General features: G+C 39.3%; 2 long non-coding RNA genes across 4 annotated transcripts in view; both read left to right on the top strand.

Moving 5' to 3' along the window:
• LOC121068249 overlaps window positions 1–20,897 on the top strand; it is a 131,588-nt gene that overhangs the window by 28,128 nt on the left and 82,563 nt on the right. The window lies entirely within an intron of this gene.
• Window positions 4,615–6,819, top strand: LOC121068250. Its single transcript, XR_005818748.1, has 3 exons — window positions 4,615–5,433; window positions 5,623–5,793; window positions 6,582–6,819. It is a non-coding gene; the product is annotated as an uncharacterized LOC121068250 (long non-coding RNA).

Below are 20,897 nucleotides of genomic sequence, written 5' to 3'. Positions count from 1 at the left end.
CTGCTCAAGAAAGCTTCTGAGCATTAAGGTGAATATGGACATTTTGTCAACAACACTAGGAGGCTTAGGCTTTTTTATTATACTTTTTACACAGCGTGTGTGCGTATGTAGATGATGATGCTGTCTTTGGCTTTCAAGGGACTATATAACTATAGTCACACAAGAAAAGGAGCACATTATGAAGATAATTGCATCAGCACAGACATAGAGTAAACCCTGGAGATGAAAAAAGTCTGAATTAATTTCTCCTGACAATCATAACAATGCACAAAACATACTAGACACATAGCAATTCAATTAGTGAGATTAAATAATTAAACCACCAATGCAATATATGCCCCTATTATTATTTAGAACAATATATACTATTGAAAGCCATAGCATTAACTCAGACTCAATGCCAGGATTCTAACTTTCTAAATCACTGTTTTATTCATTTTGTTCTCTTCCTGAAGGATCCCCCAAAACTTTCATCTTGAGCAGTACCTTTTGCTGCAGAAAAGTACCTGCAGCCCTCCTTCAGATTGCTAGATGGATAATATTTGGAGTGTGTGTGTGTGTGCGTGGAGAGTGTCAAAAAACTGGATTAAGGGGGTAGGACTACAGGGCTGACTGTGTGAGAGCTATTTAGGGACAGAAAAAGCTATTTATTTCTCAGGATCCCACTGGAGAGAAAGGCAAGGATCTATAGCTCACTTTCAGGTATAAGATTGTTATATACAAAGCAACAGCAGTTTTAATGATGAACTTAGTCCTTAGTTGATCATATAAACAACCCGAGGGAAGTCAGAATTCCACCTAATAACAACTTACAGAAATTCACTATTCTGTATTTCCAGATATTAAAAAAAAAAAAAAAAACAACAAACAGCAACCAACCAACAAGCAAACAAACAAAAAAAAAAAAAAACACACCACGTTGTATTCCTCTTTTCCTTTCTGTACACTTCTTTTGCCTTTCCCTCATACGTGTGCAGATTTCCCACCCCAACTTGCTTTTAAAGCTGTGTATCATTTAGCCACCCAGACCTCTCCTGATCACTTAGTTATTTGGGTTGTCATTCTGTTGCACTACTTTATTTTTTTTTTTTAATTATTCTTTTTATTTTCTACCATTAGTCAATTCTTCAGTAAATCTGGTAAGGATGTGTCACCCCAGATTTGATAAGGGAATCTGGAACTGTTTAGAGCCAATCTCCTACAGCCTGTGAATCCATTAAGACAGTTGGACCTTCATGAAAGGTCAGGAACAGTAACCTTTTTCAGATACACCTGTCCTTAATCTCATCATCTACCTCAAGAAGTTGTGCTCTCTCTTCTGGGGGAGGGAGCTTTATGATTCTGTCTCTCTATAAATAGTTCTTAGATCAGCTGCAAGTGGATGAAACATTGTCCCTAAGGACACTAAAGCTTCATACAATTTCTGAAACATGCCTTTTGACTAGTTTTTCAGAATGGGGAGCAGTGCAGGCAGGGACATTAATGAGGCTCAGCTTACCAGCTGGTGATCCAAATCCCTAGTACCTGATATCTTTGCAAATTATTCCCTTGGGCATCATCTTATGGTATAATCTTTATTGAACAATGAGCAGCATTTCACGTTATTGTGCATCTTTTCTGAAAACTTGGCACATTTTCTAAAGTTATAGCTACTTGTGTGAAACTACTTCCGTTAAGGTATTATTTACTTCTTATTAGACAAGGCTTTGAACCCACCCTTGAAACATTTGGTATCTGAACACCTTTCATATATATATTTGTGTGTGTATTTTGTTTGTTTGTTTTTTCCTTTTTTAAATTTAGGGACTTTCTGCAGAATTACAGCCTAATCAAAATAAGAGGATTTAAAATAAGAGAAGTTGTGAATGCTTTGTATTAAGCTTACCTTCAGGTGATCAAAATCTGAGGTCAGATTTAAGTTAAGGCTCCATCTGCAAAAAGTCTCTTCTGTGAGTGTAATTTTTACACACAGCAGTTATCATGATGGCAGAAGTTGCAAAGTAAGAGACTCTGATCCAACAGAAAATCTTGGCTTTCCTTTCAGAGGCAATCAGCATGAAATATTTCATGTTGGATCTTTTCACATGAAATATATATTGTGGTAGATTAATGTCTGTTTAATAAACTGCAGTTAAAACCTTCCAATAGAATTGTGTGATGAGAGTTAGCATTGTTCCCTGTTTTATCCTGTAGGATGGGATACCTTGAACAACTAGATCCCCTGTAAGGCAATGCACAGAACAGACCACTTAATGCACAGCTGGAATGGCACACCTATACATATATTGTGATATAGAAATTTTCCAGTGATAAATGCTGGCTTGTGGGAGAAAAGATACTTACCTCATGCTTGAACATCACATTGAAAATTTTTGCAGTGGCTCAGAATGACAGATTATGCGATGTTTTGGGGAAGAAATTCTTTATTTATCTATTTATTTGTTTTTTAATTTGAGTAGTCTGCCTGGGAAACAGGAAGGCTGCCTTCTGTCAAAATCCTCTGCATTTTTGTTTTCATCCCAAACAAGGCAAAATAATGAAAATGCTAGTGGATTTTCACATGAACTAAGAGTTCTACTTTTGTCTCAGCTTTACATTAATGGCTGATTGTTAAGAGTTAGTTCTGCCACTCCACTTGCAGAATAAAATGCTCTTCATTATGAGTGAGTCCCAAACAATACTGTAATTAATACAAATGAAAAGCTGGTGTGTCACACTGGTGTCAAATACTCACATGCTTGTAGTTCAAAATATAGTCATGAGTATTTTTGGACAGATCTTCAGCTAGTGATTTGGCCCTGGTTTAGGTAGGCTCTTGGACAACTGTATTCATCAGAATATCTGAGTTCATTAAGCAATGTGATTTGTGTCATGAGTTCCTTTTTTTTGGTTTTCTTTTATCCCATCCTTACACTGGGAAGACAATAGCTTGTGGAGAGGATTGTCTTTGAAGGTTTTGCTTCCATTATTATATTTATAGCAGTGCTATACATGTACTACTGTGTTTTCTAGTCTTCCTTATATCTGGAAAATCTGCACTTGCTTTCACTGCTGAATATTATGTAGACCTGTTTGCTGTCCTTTATTCAAATACTCATTGCCTTGAACCTTCCTTGCAGACCTGTCCTATGAGCACTTTACATTTCTTTTGTGCAACAGTAAACTACTACAACTTTTACATGAGGTGCAATGTAGCAAATACAGGTTTAGGATTGTAATCCCATTCAATGTCATATTGGGAGAAATGGTTTAAGAGCTCTTTCTTTGAAGTAGCCCTAGTACTTGGAGGGTCTGTACCCACCTCATATGTTATTTTCATCAAATTCAGTGAATCTACATGTGCTTTCTATTAATCAAATTCTTTGGAGGGAACTACTGATGTTTAAGTTCTGGGATTTATTTGGAGCTGGGGCTGGTCATGTTTCTGTTCGCCTTCAGGTTTCTGATAAGATTGCAGCCTGAAATAGGAGTGGCAAGAGAAGGATGATCATGTGACTAGAAGTGAAAATATTCCTCTGAATAAACGTAGCACCAGTACTTATGAAAGTGTATTTCTACATCAGTTGAGTGAGTAATAAGGTATAATGAGGATCAGGATTTCTGCCTTCATCACTGCAATGAATTTTAATGTATTTTATAATAAAAGCTCTGCTGTTTGGTTAAGAATGACAACTGTGTTGTACAGTGTATGACTTGGGGAATTCCGGTATGGCAACTCTCATTCAGCTTTCTTCTGCCACTTCAAGTATATGTCCATGTATAACAAGATTTTGGATTCACAGCGTAGTCATGGGAAATACTTTAAAAATATATTTCAATATTGAAAGAATAGACTGGTCATGAGTTTCAGATGTGTTTATATCCTTGGCTACATTGTCTGAAACCTCAATTACTCTAAAGCCAAACCAAAACAAACAAAAAACCCATATATCTATGGGTTATTTTAAGCTCTCAATTTAGATTTCTTGGGGTGGAGAACAGCATATCTGTGAAAGAAGTGAGGATGAAGAAAGAAGTACTTGATTGGAAGAAGCTGATGGAGAACAGAAAGGACTCCTTTCGATTTGTTCTGATTTTATGAAATGTATACTTTCTAAATATGTGGGATTTATTTTGTGTTCTTAAAAGAAACAAGAGCCCATCAGTTAAAACTTGCCTGAGTGCTTGAGATTTACAGGTACTATTAGTGAAACACAGAAATTTCTTTTGCTATTAATTTTATACAGCTCTTCCATCATGTATGGGTGTTGAAATCTTTTAAATTAGAGATCCTAAGTACTCAAACAACAGTAGCTATTTCATGTCAGGTTCTCAGCCACCCTTCCTCATTGTCTTTACTCTCTGTAAGGCAGTGATGAAAATGAACTCCTATACAACAATATAAATATTATTTCTTTTGCCTGCTGTCATACTTTGCCTCACATATACAGGACATGACACTTAGCCAATACTTTATTTAGTAAAGCCTATGAGACTACATATATAGATATATAAAATAAAAGGCACAGAAAGCAATTTTCAAAAGTAAACTTTTTTTTACCTTCTATATTCTTCTATACACGGCTTTTAAAGGAATCTATATGTATGCCCAGGGCTTCTGACATTAGTGTCTGTGCTATGAGAAACCTACTAAGTGATCTCTGCAAAGAGACACTCATATAGCAATATTAGGGAGAATAAGCAACAGGAAACATCTTACAGACTTTGTTCTTTGTCACCTTATGCTCAGGGTACAGTATATGTAAGCTTTGTCCTTTTATGCCCCCAACCTTGGTGGCTAGCTAAGGATCTGCTGCAGGACGGATTTGTGCTGCTTACTGTTTGGGTGGTGGCCTCCCTATTCAGATTATCTCATGAGGGAAGAATTGCTGGATGTGAAGTCACCACAGCCCTCCTTCTATGCTATTCACTCCATGTTTTAATATGCTTAGATATGGGCTCTTTTTTTTTCTTACAGGGTTTGGGAGGGAAGCAGGGTGGTCCTCATTATCGGGTTGTCTACTTACTTTATGATGTCAAATCAGTGCAAATGAGGAGACAGGTTCCTGGCTAGGACTGAGGAGAACAGGTCCAAAGTTGTAGGCCTTCATTATCGAAGAAGAATCAGTCTATTCACGTGGTGTCAGTAAATCAAAAATCCTGTTTTGTAGGCCAGCTCTGTATGTTGGCATAGTAAGCACATGATCACATCTGACATTATATCCTTTCAAGGACAAGGATGTGCACAGGATCCAGTTACATCCAGCCCACTGCCATACCAATCAGAGCCAGCTCCTGAGGCTGCATCTCCTGGCTTCTGAACAAGGCAGGGGAGCAGGGGGAGCTTTGACTTCTTCCACTAAAGCCACGAGATAATGATGAACGGTCTTCCTGCTGCCAGAGAGCAGCACAGGAGGCTGTGTTGCAACGGGTGTGCACAAATCACCCACTAAGGTCAGCGATGACAGCACTTGCCTTCTTAGGGGGTGCATCAGCTTTCACTTGCTCTTTTCATAAACACAGAAGAATCAGATTAGAGCCTGTCCTTTAATAGCTGAGAATTTTTCCTCTGCCTTTTCCCTCATCTCCAAATCTACCCAATGCTGTCACAAGTCTTACACTAGGGCTGTCTCTTATTAACAGAAATGTTGCTGATCCCAGAGGAGAGATTCAGATCGGCAAAATATCCCATTCTAGGAAAATTGTCTCTTCAGTTCTGGGTTATGATGCACGAGTGTCTTTACTGCTTAGCTACAGGAAAAGCAGATTTCTGCTGTGACATTTTTATTCAGCATCATGGCCAGCTGGAAAAATGTAATAGCTTTTTTTCCCCCTTCTCTTCTCTCTTTAATTTTTTAATTTTTCTAAAAGGCCTACTGTGGTTGTATCTTAGGTCTTCCATATTTTTTTTCTTTCCTTTTTTTTTTTGGGGGGGGAGGGAGAGAGGGAGTGTTGTGAGGATTGAATATAGTTGTTGTAGGACAGAGGAGAGGCGAAGCACATGCAGTGCAGGTTTCTCTTCACAGCAACCTGCCCCAGTTGTGATGTCACAATGTGATGGGTTTCTGCTTCCAAGGCAGTATCTCAGCCCAGTATCATGGGCTCTAGGTACTTAAAACTCTCCAATTCTTTTTGGAAACTACAAAAACCAAAAAGCACATATAAGAGGAAGTGGGTTAGGAGCCTGATTTTGAGAAAGGATATTTTATTGGCACAAGCACAGACCCCTAGAGCTCTCTTAGAAAACTCTATATTTTTGGAAAACAGCTCAGAATAGGTATCGCACAGAGATGACTAAAAGCATCCTTAATTTCCCTGCACAAAGGAAGAAGGTAGTGAGTGGTGAATGTCCACAATCTATAGAATAGAAAAGGCAGCCCCCTGATTAAATTTCTGAAAGACAATAAGCAGGCATAGTAACCATACAGTTTGCATTTGAGTATGCTGCTAGTGTACAAATTGGGAGCTGGATTTTGTTGTTGTTTTTCCCCTTGGGAGAGAGTATTCTTTCCTGCTTCCTTATTTTCTAATTGCTGGAATCTGGGGAGGTGCTTTAAGAACATCTAGCTATGCTTTCACTGATTTTAGACATTTTTTCCCAGCCATTATAGAGGCAGAATTGTGGACCAGATGGAAGTTTACCCTGACTTGGTAGGGCCACCTCTGTGTTACTGCAGTGAAACACAAATATCAGACTTCCAGAATTTGGAGGTTTTTCTTCATAAGGACAGACCAACAAAATCAAAATGTGATTGAACTGAAACATCATGCATAATATTAGTATTATGTAAAACAACTTTTTGAAACCATAGCTAAGAAAATGAATGAAAATAAAGTATATCCTGTATTTTTGGCTTTCCTAGGGTGCTTCATTATCAATGAGCTTAAAATAAACTTCAAAACGAGCTGAAGAAGAAACGTCTAATATAAATGAGGGAGATTTTTTTTAATAAAAAATTCTGTCAGAAATGCTTGGTCCTATTCCCATGACAATGCAGAAACAGATAAATGGAACAAGTTTTCTGAAACAAGATGGCAGATGTTGCCTAGCTTGTTGTTTTAACGTATACCATAAGTGATGCCTGATTTCTATAGCTCAGAAAAATACTTGAATGTATTTCTACATAAATTCATCTCCCTGGATTCTATAACAATAGAGGGAGGGAAGAACTGTCAGAAGAACTTGCAGAAAGACAATCTAGGATGTAGTTTCTGGAGCATTTTGAATGAAAGGTGTGGGATTTGTTCAGAGCAAGGAACTGCTCTCACAAAGAAGGCAATCTATGTCTATCATAGAGCATGAATTGTGCAAGCTGTCAGTTCCAGAAGCATAGTCAGCTTTGACCAGAATTGCTGTACTGCATCTGATGAGTGGATTTAGTAGTTCCTGGGCTCACATTTTTAGTACTGTAGTTGCAGACCTGACAGACTGCAAGAGGAGAGCCCTTACAGCTTCAAGGAAGGAGAAATAAATTTCCAAGAGACACCATGCATGAAAATATTTATATCATTTCCTGGAAGATACTTATGCCCATTCTTTCAGTTAAGCATACATGTGAAGAAAGCATATTAAAAAGCTTCAGGATTGCAGTAGGCTCATTAAGGTGCTTTGTGCTATATGTAAACCTGGAATGGATCAGGACAATAAGTTAGAAGATATGACTGGAAGTTGTCTTTCTCAGCCTTAAATTACTCCATCTGACAGGTGTTACACAATAGCTTCCAGATGGTCTGCTTACTTGCACTGCCTAAATACAGAGTTGAGGCTGTTTTTCCCAGCGCCAAATACAGGTGTGATAGTTTGAGTTCCTGCTCGGTAAGAGAAGGCCCTTTCCAAGGCCCTTCTTCTACTCATTCTTCTGGGGACTGCTGCATTGGCTTCAGTGTTTTGTTTGTGGCCATCAACAGCCTTTTTTGTTTTTTATCAACAGCTTTCTGCTTATGACGTGCTAATTTTGTGCCTTGTCCACCAATATCCCCTTTACAAGGGCATCTGGTGTTAGCTGCCCTTCAACAGCAATGGCAGATGAGTTTTTCCTTTGCCTGTTCCCATATATGCTCAGGGTCCCTGGCCTCTGCTTTGTTGGCTTCCCTGTGCTGTCAGAGCTGTAACTGGATCTTCAGACTGTTGATTTTGTATTTGTTTACTTCTGAACCTGGCGGTAGATATCACGCAGGTTGCACTGGTGCAGGCAGTCCCCCTGTTGCAGCAGCTTTCCCCTAGCCCTCTGCCATAGCACTCTGACTCCCACCTCTCCGAGAGCTGCTGGGTGAAGTTTGCACGGCTGTGGGAAGGTCCATGTGCACAGCACCATCTGGGGGCCAAAGTGCACCCTGTTTTCTAAAGGGCTGAGTAGGATGCTGCTGTGAGGTGGCGACACACTGACTGCACCGGTGCCACCTTTGAGATTTTGGTTTTCCTGGCCATGCTGTTAAGGCTGTAGATGCTGGGGGACCTTCCTCTGCTTGGCGAGGGGGCTGTGTCATAGCCCACAAAGGTGTTGGTCCATGGCAGCGTGTGCAGACAGATGTTTGTTCCTCTGCAGACCAATGTTTTGCCTTCAGCAGTGGCTTCTGGCTGCTGAAGGGAAGGAAAGCCTGGGTGTGGCCTGGGAGGCCGGACTTGTGGGTCTGTCTCCCGTGTGCTTTTCCACATAGGGACGCAGCTAGGTGCTGGGGCACAATGTGAGGGGCAGACCACTTGTGAGGTGGGTGTCACGGTAAGGGGTGTTTCTGCCAGGGTGTCCTGCCTGTGACTTCAGAATGCTCAGGACACATAGGATAGGTGCTGTAGTGAGAGGAAGTCCTCCTTGGGATGGGCTTTGAAAGCCACCGGCACAACGTGGACTATGGCCACCACAGAGCAGTGTCTGACACTGGTTCTCCTCACAGGGCACAGTCCTGACCTTCGCCTATGTGCCCATGGCCTAGCCTGCCCTCAGCCTGTCCTGGCAGAGGTGACTGGTGCTGGAGTTGCCCCAGTGCCCCCAGTTCACAGCTCCAAAAGCAGTGAGGGGATGAGATGAGCTGCCAGGCCCTGCCCTGACTGACCCTGCTGCTCCTGGCCCCAGGGAGCACCGGCAAAATGTGAGCAGACTAATACGTGCAATGGGAGCTGAAAGGAACTGAAACATCTGTGGGTTTGTTGGTGTGGGTGCAGTTCGGGTGCCAATGACATAGTTACTGTGTACAAAGCTTTAAACTGTGCCTGCTGACTGGCAGTGTAGAAGTGTAAGCTTACACTGTGTGCTATTCTCGTGGGTGCTTTCTCTTTAATGACTTTGTCAGGATTTTCTGGGATGGAGGGAAGGGAGAGGGAGGAAGAGTTTTCCGCCCTTTGTATCATGGGGCATACAGTATTATGGTGGTTGGAGAGTTTTATCTAGTAAGTTGACTGTAACCGCAGGAACCTGTGACACTGCAACAGAAGCAGAGCTCTCTCTCCTCCTGTGGCCCATTGCAGTAGGAATTCAAAAGCAACCACAGTGAGCCTTGTACTTGCCAGAGGATGGTGGATAGCACAGTGTGAGCTGTGGTAACCTGGTATTTTCATGGTACTTTGGGGGAAAAGTTTCTTCGTACATTGCTTTCCATTGTGGGTAACTGAACTCAGTGGTTCAGGTGATATATTCAAGCTGTGTACCCTGTTCTAAGCACTGAACTGCTATCAGCTGCAGGCTTTTCTGCCGTAGAGAGTGCTTCAACCAGGGGAGTCGTAATGCAGCTCCAATAATGTATAGTGGAGTTCCAAAGTGAGAAGTTCACAATATGAGGATAACCACTTTGGTTTCACTGGATTATTTTTCACTGTCTTGTATATTCTCCTTAGGATACTTCCACATTTCTCCGCCACTTTTTTCCCTCCCTCTCTCCCTCCCTCTCTCTCCCTCTCCTCCAGGGCATTTGGCAGAGGAATATGGTAGGTCACATCCTGCAGACTTCAGAATTCATTTTTCACCAAGAACTCTTTCTGTCCAGTTTACAGTTTTCATATTGCCCTTGTTTTAGGTTAGATAATATGCAAGCAGGGAATTTTGCAAGTTTCTGCTTTGAAATAAATCACTGCTAATAAATGAGAGTAGTCAGAATACACAATGTGGCTTTGAAAAGGCACCTAACGGGTCAGAGAATACACATGAAGTGAGTATGGTGTCATTTTTCTTCCATTCTGTGAGCTAGAAGCAGTGGCAGGTTCATCACCTGTTTTCCTTATTTTGAAAAGAGACAATGCAAACAAGATTTTCTTGATCTCTGCTGCCAGTAACACTCCTGCTCCTCCTTCACTTGGAAACGATCTTGCCTTACTGCCTGTTGTTTTACTCCATGCCATTATGCCCTGTTCATTTCCTCTTTTTTTGTCACCTTATCTGTCCCAGGAAATTGTACCTTTCTGGTTTATTACATCAAATGGGAATATTTCCAGGATATGTACAGCTGTGCTCTTGAACTTGTGACATTTAAAGGGCAATAGAATACTAATGTGACTAATAAAACAGAAAAATGGCTTTATATAAGTCAGTGTGAAAATGGCTCAACCTATCTTTTAAATGGACTAATTTCAACAACATTCATTGATAGGGGCCTGGAGGGAGACTGCAAAGCTTGGGGGATTGAGGTAGAACTGTAAAAACAAAGAAAGCTCTTGTCATTTTCTTTTCACACCTTTGAAAGAGATCCAACCAATCTTTCCTATTATGGGGACTCTTTGCCATCTATTTTCTGCAGATGATCATTCAGAAGGGTAAATGGCTGTATGTTTTGTTTTTGTTGTTCTTTGTGCTGTTTTTTCTTTTTTTTTTTTTTTTTTCATTCTGTGAAAAATGTTGTAATCTGAAAGCAATTTTATTGGATTTCTTTAACATTGATTTTTGGATTTTTATTTGAACACATAGAATAAAAGTTTCACATTTTATAGTTCAGTATTTCTAGCTAGTGCTGTGAGGCCTAGAACAATTGTATCTGTAGTATTTGCAGGTCATGTCCTTTCTGAGCAGGTCTAAGGCTGTACAGTTTCTGAGTATATGCCATATGGCCACTAAGTCACAAATTGATGTGGATTGATAGACAATAAAGGAAAGCATCTATCATTTTTACCTTTCTGACCTTATCCTTTTTACCTTTTTGACCTTATCCTTTGTACATTAATCAAGGTTTCTCAGTTAACATGAAAAACACCAGTTTTTCTGGGTTACTACAATAGTCAAAGGGCATCAAATAACAAGAACAGTTTGTGTTTATAATCCACAGTAATCCTGAGCTATGTTGTTATTCTGAATGGGATTGGGTTGTTTGATTAGGCGTATACTTACAAAGGAAATGCGGGGCTTGAACATTGGGAATAGCATTTGCTACTTGCAGTAAGAGAATTATAGGTATTTTTTCTGCTTCTTTAACAACAACAACAACAAAAAATTAGCTAGGGAATGCACAGATACAGATCTTATGTGATAGTTGTTTAAAAGTACTTTTAACTAATTATCATTAAAAGGTTATTAAAATATTGTTTTGTTTAAAGCAAGTTATTCTTTCATCTTTTTCAGTAATGCATTGTCTATTAAAATGTTTTGATGTGGAAAATTACCGCTTCAGGTCTGAAGAGAGTGACAAGAATAACGTTAGGAGAGTGACGAGAATAATGTTTCAGTTATAATTTGAGGATTAGTAATACTGATTCGCTCTTCCTAGTGGAATAGAAACGTGGTCACCTAATGAACTCTCCAAGCTGCAAATGAAGCTTTCTCTTCAAACAGTCAGTGACATTGATGGTTTCTTATACTTTGAGTTTGTGATATATAGGAAGCTATATTCTGGATCTTGTTTGCCCAAGTACCTCAAGCTTTTTCTTCCTCTCCCCTCTGAATGCCATGTTGGTGTTATTGTAGCCTAGATGCTTCATGCAGCTGAGGGGGGGCTTTTTGTGAGTGCAGTGTTTTGCTGGAAGGTTGAGTTACCTTGACATGTCTGCATTGAACCACCCTGCATGAACTAACTCAGGTACTGGGGTTCCGTAGCTCAGGACTGTAGCTCTGTATGTGCTTACTCAATGAGAAATGCGTGCATGTAAATAAATCCATGCTATTGCAAGTGATCTTTCTTTACAGACTAGTATTTCTACAGCACAAATGATCACATAAGTGATGTAGGGCACTTCTCCACTGAATAGTCATGTATGATGTAGGCATATCCTTGAAGAATTTCCTACCAGGTGGAAACTGGTTGTTTTAATGCAATTAGTAATTGAATGTCATTTTTCACTCTAGCTACGTCTGTTTGTCATTTTGTCCATTTTTTTTTTAACATAAGAATCTTTTCTTTTACTGGACAAGCACTTCTTAATTTTTCCCTTCATTTTTTGACACCTACATGCAGATCATTTCCCTTTGTCACTGCAGTTCTTTTTTCCTTCTTTCCCTTTGCCTGTAGCTTTTTGTCCGGGAAGAGAAAGGACAGGTGAGAATGATTATCTTGTGCTTGCTTTCCAGATTCAGAACAGTGAAGGAAATTTCACTGCAATCTGCTCCCCAGTTGAAAACAGCTAGGATAAACTCTCTGTAGATGTAGTAGTTATTTCAATATTGCTCATATTAGCGTTGAAGATTTAAAAATCCTCCAGACTTTTGCAGGAAGTCTTTATTGAACAAAATAAAGCTAGGAAAAAATATTATTGTTCAATAATATTTTCCCAGCAAGACTGAATGTCATTCCCAAGATGTGTGCAAGTATAAGACTGTAGAAGAAAGGCTGCTTTCTCCTTATTGCGTTATACAGGGGAGAAATGTATTCTGAATTCATGAGGCCTTACAATTTAAATCCTACTTTTCAATGTCAACAGTTTTTTAGTCTCTCCTGGCAAATCTTTTCTGTGAAATCTGTTCTCTATCCATATGCTTCCCGTCTTAGTATGCCACGCACTTTTGGCTTACCACACCCACAGCTCCATGATGACAGTCCATCATGCTGCAGTCCTTCAAAAGGGATTTTGATTTGGCAGTAATACTACAACATTTTGTTCATGTAAATACTTGGCTGAAACAAACTCAGATCTTTGATTTTGCCTTGCTGGGAATTTGCACGCATTACAAAGAGCATCTCTTTAAAGGGAATTAAAGAGTGCTAAGCATTAAGAAGTTATCGGCTGACGGTTTCCAGCTTTTTGTTGGCTTTGTGACCATTTATGATCTTACACATGGGTGGAGTGTCCACCTTCCTGTATACTTGTTGCTTACATATCTGCTGAAAGCAAATTCCCACAAAGTTTACAGAGATGACATGTAAGATTGGACCTTTTAGACTTTATGTGACTGTAGACAGTACAGGTAAAGGGCAAAAGCTAATTAATGTGTAGGACTCTGTTTTTTATCCAGATAATCTTATGTTGTAAAAGGAAAGATCGTATTAATTTAATAAGAGACTGCAAGTGGTTATTAATTAGTCAGTGTCTGTTTTTCATCTGTGTAGCTGATAGTAATGGGCTCGACATTGTAATGCATGGGTGGTTATTCATTGCAGCAACACCTTTCCTTGAGGCCTATCAAATTTTTCAAAAAATACTTTAGAAACATTAGAATTTGCTAATGGTATTCTACAGATTATGTTATAATCTAGTTTTCTTAAGACCTTGTGTCTGACCAAATCTGTCAAAGGAGGTAGCTTTAACAGAAGTACACTGGTACTACTTCTAAAATTTGGGCAATGAAGCCACGCAAGTTAAAATGTTGGAACAGTCTAGTGATAAACCAATGATTTGGCTGACAGTGATAAAGCTGCAGATCACTAAGGAAGTCCAAGAAGCCGTATGATGAGAGTGTATGCCAACAGGGTGGCACTTGAAGAAGGTCAGTCTTCTTGGCAAGGACCGCTGGGTTGTGGGAGCAACAGTGTGTTCCTGTGACAGGGTGGTTCCTGGCTCACAGCCCTGATAAGTTTAACAGGGTCCAGGATGAGATTTGGAGTGATGATCATGATGTGCATGTTTGTTTCTCTTACTGGCCAAGGTGCATATTTTTATTTACTGCAGTCACTAGAGAAGGAAGTTGGCAGTGAAATGTGAGAGTTTAGGAATCTCTTCAGCAAAATCTTTTTGTTTGTTTCTTTGTTTGTTTTGTGTGTGCGTGTGTGTTTATTATTATTATTATTATTTTTTCTAGGAAAACAGCTTATGTGACTTGCTGCATTTCTGACCCTAGAAATTGGTGGACACTTTTAGCCAGTTTTGAAAAAGCTTAGTTGAAAGAGGGATGAGAGTCTCTACCTTTCAATGCTGCATTGTTGAGATTAGTACTGTTTGTTGGTTGTTTGTTTTTGTTTTGTTTTTCAAATGCTACCTTTGAATTGTGCTCAAAATCTTAATTAAAAGATAGCTATTCAGTTAAGCTAATATTCAACCATACTCCAAAAATAATCCGTATTACAGATTACTTCCCCCCGCACCCTGCCATTGTTCTGCTATTAAATGTGCATCTTGTAGCTGCTTAATTTCTTTTTAGCATTTAAGTTCAGGGAGGAGAAGCCCTCTCTTGCTGTCTTGCTTGTTGTTCGGTGTATATATCATTGTGCTTGTATCTCTCCCTCATCTTATAGCTGATGGTAAACCTCTGCAGGGTACAATTTTTAGTTACACTGCGTCTAATACAGTGGGGTTCCATTCAGGGAAGTCTTTTTGTTTTGCCAAGTCCTCGTGATTGCTCCAAATCATTGAAATGAGTTGCTGCCAGCTTTAGGGAGTGATTAACTAGTGCTTCTGCCTCTTTGTTCTTTCCTTTTTACAGTGCAAGTGCTACTTTTTTTTTTTTTTCTTTCTTCCTACTAGTTAAGTCCTTTCAGAAAAATTCTATATGTATTTGCTAAAGCCAGCTTATGCTGATTCTTTTAGTCAGGTTTACGGTGCTCCTAAGTAACTCAACAGTACCTGCTAAGGAGAGGAAGTTTAGGTTGGACCTAGTACAGTTCGCAGGATCTTGCAGAGATGAGTGTTCCCTGACTATATCTCCCAGATCAGGTTTCCTGATGGTAACTTCTCCAGATGTAACGTGTCTAACTCTACTTAAAAATGAAAGAGACACTTTAAATTTCGGATACTGTAACTTCATAAGCACTGTGGTTACTTTTTTCAGTAAGTGAAAGTACTTAAGGACGGTTTGTTTTCAAGAGCATGAGGAGGGTCCAGAGTGCATCAGAAGCTGAGCAAAAGGAATTCATTCTCAGCTCTACACACACCTCTATGGATTCTCCTGGTTGAGAGCTGCACTGGAGCTTTTTCTGCATTTAAATTTCACTTGCTCTTGAATGGCATCTTCTGGCTGAATTTCGGTGTTGAGGAGTTAGAGTTCAGAAGACAGCCTGCAGAAAGTGAGGAAATGGATGAGGCAGAGTTGTCAACTGCAGCAAGGTGACATGAACTTGCTAAGGTGAACTGAGTCATAACGCCATTCCCTAGAGATATCAGCCTGAAGTCATGTCTTCATATTGGTTTAAGAGACATGCTAAGAATAGGAAAGACAGTGTCCACATAAATCTGGTCTTTGATTAGCTTTGTTTGAATGCCATAGACTTTCTGATGGATACTTTGTGTTGAGGAAGTTGCTGCATACTGTCACGGTGCAAAACTCCCTGAGGGAGCTGTTAAACCTGCTTGGTATCAAGGCTGCTAATCAAAATGGGATAACCTCATCATGCTGATATATGTGGCTACATTACAAGGCCCTGTTCTCCAAAGAAAAGTAGAAGCATAGCACTGTCACTTGAAAGGAGCATTTATGGGGGGCAGAGCCCTAGAAAAGGCATCCAAGACTGGTGAAAACTATTACTGCACTGAGGTAATACCTCAGAATTGAGATAAATCCATTCAGGAGCTGCCTGATGAGAAGCAATAGTACACTTAGGACAATGAATAAAACCCCCAAATGCACAGTTTTATTACTGTATCATTTTATAGTCAAACACTAAACATTTTCCGGAGTGAATTAGTTTTCTGCAGATACGGTTTATCAGAAGCTAGGCTTATTACAAAAATAAATAAAATGCATGAAGATTACTTTTTTTTTTTTTTTTTTCCTCTCATTCCCCCAGAGGAACATAGGGGATAGATATGAAAGGGTATGTTACGTGTGTAGCAATTAGTCTTTAGCTCAGAGTAGGAAAAAAGCTCACTTTAATAGGGCTAGACAAAAGCAGTTGCATCTGCCTTTAATGGACAGAGAAAGTTTTATGCTCCCAGGGTAGCCTGATGTGTTAGTAGCAGTTGAGATCTAATGTGGGATCTTAAATGTACTCCAGAACACTTTATGCTTGCCACAAGTGCAGTGGCAAGATACGCAAAAGATAAGTTTTCAGATACATTGGCAAAGCATCTAAGGTGGTATCACTAACATTATCAAATGAAAGTATATCTATAAAAGCTGAATTTATTTGTGATCGTTAAGAAGTAAATTATAAGAAATTCCCTCTGGGTATTATTCACTGGAAACCATGGCGAGCTGTAGAAAGAGGTTTCCAGGTAGTAAATATGTCCCTGTTGGAAGGATGCCATTTCGGCACTGGAGCTTGACTGGACAACTGTCCAGTCAACTGTAACACCAGGTGGAGCTGCTACTGGGGCCAAGGACTTTCTTCTCCCAAATGTTCCTCTATTTACTCTCTTCCTGTACAGAACCTGCCACTTAGTGACTTATTCAATCTCCGGTTTGTCTTCAGTCAAGATGTTTACCTGTACAGTAGTTTCAGAACTAGAGAAAGTCTCAGTGTCCTTATTGTACGGTTTGGAATTCCAGTCCACAGAGAAAGAAGAAAGAGTTTGAGTGGAGATGTTCTGAGAATGTGCATCATTTGTGCCAAGCTGTAGATGTCTGCAGAAGCATGCATACTAATATGCCTTGCATAAAAAGTCAAGTGGAGCAACTATGATGAGAGAAATGACTGACCAGAGCTTGCAGACTTGGAAAGAAAAGAGCTGTCTTATAGAAGAAGCAAATGATGCAAAGAATAAGATTTTTTTTGCCTGAATAATATGTTAGTGCACTTAAGAAGATGAAATAAAATAAAGCCTTCTGAACAAACAGGAAAACAGTGCATTGTAAAGATTCCAGTAGCACCAGCTGTAAATAAATATATAAATAACTATGGCTATACTGTACTAACAAACCACAGAATGTCAACTAGTAATCTAGGTTAGACAACACAATAAAAATAAAGCCAAGCAAAGCCAAATAAATGCCATTAGGATGCTGTGGACTACAATCAAATTCTAAGGGAAAATATTCATGCTCAATATTGACATTATGTAAGCATCATACAAGGTGCTGTTTTCAGCCAATTTTTCTTTGCTTGCCTTTAATGACATCAAAACCTCCGAAATATTCCATAAAGCAGTGTTCTGGCTTAGATTGTTTTGGAATACTGGTCTCTCTGAAGCATCAGTCAAATTTGTTAAGAAATGTTTGGTGTTTGAATAGGAAGGACTATGAAATGTCATCTGCTCCTCTCTGCCCCGACGCTGGGCTGACTATTCCTAAACTGACCCTGGGACCTACTTTTCCACCCTTGGTTGAAAGGCCGCAGTGATGTGGATTCCTCTGCCTCACTTCGCTGCCTGATTTACCCTGATTAGTTTTGTAGTTAGGGGTTCTTACATACCAACTCATACACTTTTTCTTCCCCCTCATTAACATATTTCTATTTATCGTGATCACAGTGAGCACAGGGAGTTGTTGCTCTTTTTTCCTCTCTTTAATACTGGAAAACTTCTACCTACTGAGCTACTGTTTCCATGACCCTCTTCAGCATCCTCTCTCTCTTCATCCCCTGCCCCCAGCAAACTCATTCATTTGTCTCTCCTAGAGGAGTGTATTTCCAAATTTCTGAAACATTTTATTTCCACTAGGCTCTCTCCTATTTATCTCCATCTCTCTTTCTGTGTGGTTTCCCAGAACTGCACTCAGGGTTGAGCTCCAAAAGGGCCGAGCAGAGGAAAGTAATGTATTTCACATGGCACGTGTATTGATATAGTTCAACAGCTTGTCAGTATTTGAAGTGCTTCTGCCTAGCTAGTTATTTCCCATTTTGTATTTGCACATTTGGCTGCTTCTTCCTGAATTTAAACACACCTTTTTTCCTACATTTTTTCTTATTAGGTAGGTTAAGAGGGTGGGGAGAGGGGAGGAGAGGAGATCAGTGAGGGAAAGAAGAATACCGTTAACTGGAATAAGAGAGGGTTTGTGGGAGACCTAACAGCCGTCCCCAAACACTATCAAAGAGGCTGTCAAGAAGATGAGCCTGACACTTCACAGAGGTGGGAGAACAGGCAAGGGACATAAGTGGAACTAAGAGAGACTGAGACTAGATTTAAAGGAAACCTTTTTCACACTGAGGACAGTCAATGGAACAGCTTGCCCATGCCAGGTTGTGACTGCAGGTTGTGCAATCTCTATCCTTGGCTTTAGGAGTCAGGTCTTGAAAAACTTCTTGAGCAACCTGGTCCTTGAGCAGGAAATTGGACTAAAGCTTCCAACTCTTCCAACCTTAATTTTCCTCTTATTGTTTGTCTTGTTCTCAGAGTCATTCTAGGCTCTGACTTTCTGAAGTGCTTACAGTCCTTTTCAGTATGGGACTGTACTAAATAATTTAAATATAATCCTATTTCATTTTCAGTCATTATTGAAAATACTGACTAGCACTGGTCTCGCTGCAGATCCCTCTTAAGCTCAATTTGAGACTGTGAAAATTCCTAATTAGTGTTTGAGTATGTTTTTAAAATTAGGTATTCATGTATTTATATTTCCTTTGAATTGTATTTTGCTGAAATGAGAACATAATGTGGGTGTGTCATAAAGTTTAAGCAGAATATAAATGTCATATATTTTTCTTTTTGCTTATCATTTAGGCCAATAATCCTTACAAGTATACCAAATTAAACTGGTATCGTATGACTTATCCTTGTTTTATTATTGCTTTTTATTAGACTATTATCTTCTCAGTCACTGCAACCAATAATCTAATTGTTCCTTGCTGGTATTCTACTAAGATAACTGGAGCTAACTTGAATAATGTATATCGGGATGTTATTTTAGACAGGCACTGCTTTGCTTGTCTCTGTTTCTTGGAGAGACTTTTGTCCTCTGAATAATTAGGGATGGTTTTAGCTGGCTTCTGACGTGCTATAAGGTGAACTTCATCATGTCCAGTTCTGTTGAAAACATCTAACTTGCCGTTGTACTTTTTAAGATGTTTCCTTGTTCTGGCCCATGCTCTGTTCCCCTTTAATGTCAATTATGTCATTCTAAAAAGAGAATGGAAAGGTCAGTATTTCAGTCTTATCTATGTCATATTATTTGTTCTCCTTCCACAATACGCTGTGCACCTAGATTTTCTATTCTTTCCTTTATATTCAATAAATAAGATAGAAGTGTTTCTGATGCAATCACTGAACTTTTTCTTGGAGCCTTTTATGTTCCTTGCTAGTTGTAACTCATTTCATGTCTTACTCTGTCTCATTTTATCCTTACAAACCGTGATTCAACCTCACTCATTCTTAGTCGTGTGTCCTTGTGTGATTCCTCTCAGATTTTCCCGTTATTAAAGAATTATGTGCAAGTTGCAAGATGGAGACTGAAAAGAATTAGGGAATGATCTACAAGATGAAGATTTATAAGTATTAACGCTCATCGTTCTCCCTAGATTGTATGACAGCTAGGATAAACTCCACCTATCTTTCAAGGTTACCGGAAATATCAAGATGATTCGAGTGTTTATGGTGGCATATATAAAAAGACAGTTGGATGGTAACGCCTAGCTCACTGTTAACTTCTTTTTTTCACCAAAGTTGTATGTATGACCATTCTGGAGTCACAACTTGCCTCAGGAAACCCAGAGGGCCCATATGCTGGTCAAACCTGACCAAGTCTTTCAGAGATCTTAAAATTAATTGCATTTGCAATTAAATTAAATTGCAATTACCATTTGATTTAATTGCAGTTAAATTATATGTAGGCCAAGTAGCAAAAAGAAGCAATGAAAATACAAGTCATTCCCAACAGACCTCGGGGGAAAAAGGTAGGAAATGACCTTTCCACTGTGAAACATACAAGCTGTCTCATTATTGCAGACTGCTCTATAGACTTCTGGGAACTGACTGACTTCTTGGAATGTTGAAATGTTGAAGATAAAGAAACAAAATATTTGGGCAGAAATGGGGTATCAAACAATGTAGTTTAAAAGAATGGTCCTTAGTATATTCACAGTGAGTCTGTACAATTTACCATAAAATAGAAATTAAGCTGTATCTTATTGCCATGCAACAGCCACTTGCCACTGTTAAACTGTTAGTTAAATCTGTTAAGGCTTTATTAAAGAAAACTGCAAAAAAGCAAAGAAACTGTACGGTAAGTCAATCTGGAAGTGAGAAGAGATGCTACTGCTGGCTTGTTTCATCTGCAACTTAGCAGAGTGCTTGTTACCATGTTTTTCATTTGCCAGGGCTGCAAAGGATGCTAGAAGGAGTTACAGCCAAAAAAAGTATGAAAGTCCAAAGCTTGCAGCTGCTTCTACTAGACTTCCATAAATAACAATTGATCAGGTTCAAAATGATTCTTCGGGATAAGTCAAGTATTTCTTAGGAAGTGGTATACATTTCATGTATAAGCACCCATTCATATCAACTTCACAGGGGTGAACATACATATTACTTAAAGGAAAATTATATTGCACAATCTGAAATGCAAAATAGAAATATAATTTTGAAGATGGCAAAATATTCATTTGCTGGGACTTAATGAACAAGAAGCAGGATGAATGAGCCAACAAATTGTCATTAGACATCCATACAGATTTACAAAATGCTATACAACTAGAAGAACGTGAGAGGAAGGAAGGCCATATCCTTCCATCACATGAAAGCCTGTTAGTTGCTGCAACACAGAACTGTT

The sequence above is a fragment of the Cygnus olor genome, chromosome 3 (genome assembly GCF_009769625.2).
Source record: "Cygnus olor isolate bCygOlo1 chromosome 3, bCygOlo1.pri.v2, whole genome shotgun sequence".
Lineage (NCBI taxonomy): Eukaryota > Metazoa > Chordata > Aves > Anseriformes > Anatidae > Cygnus > Cygnus olor.
This window is presented reverse-complemented; position numbering and strand designations above follow the sequence as displayed.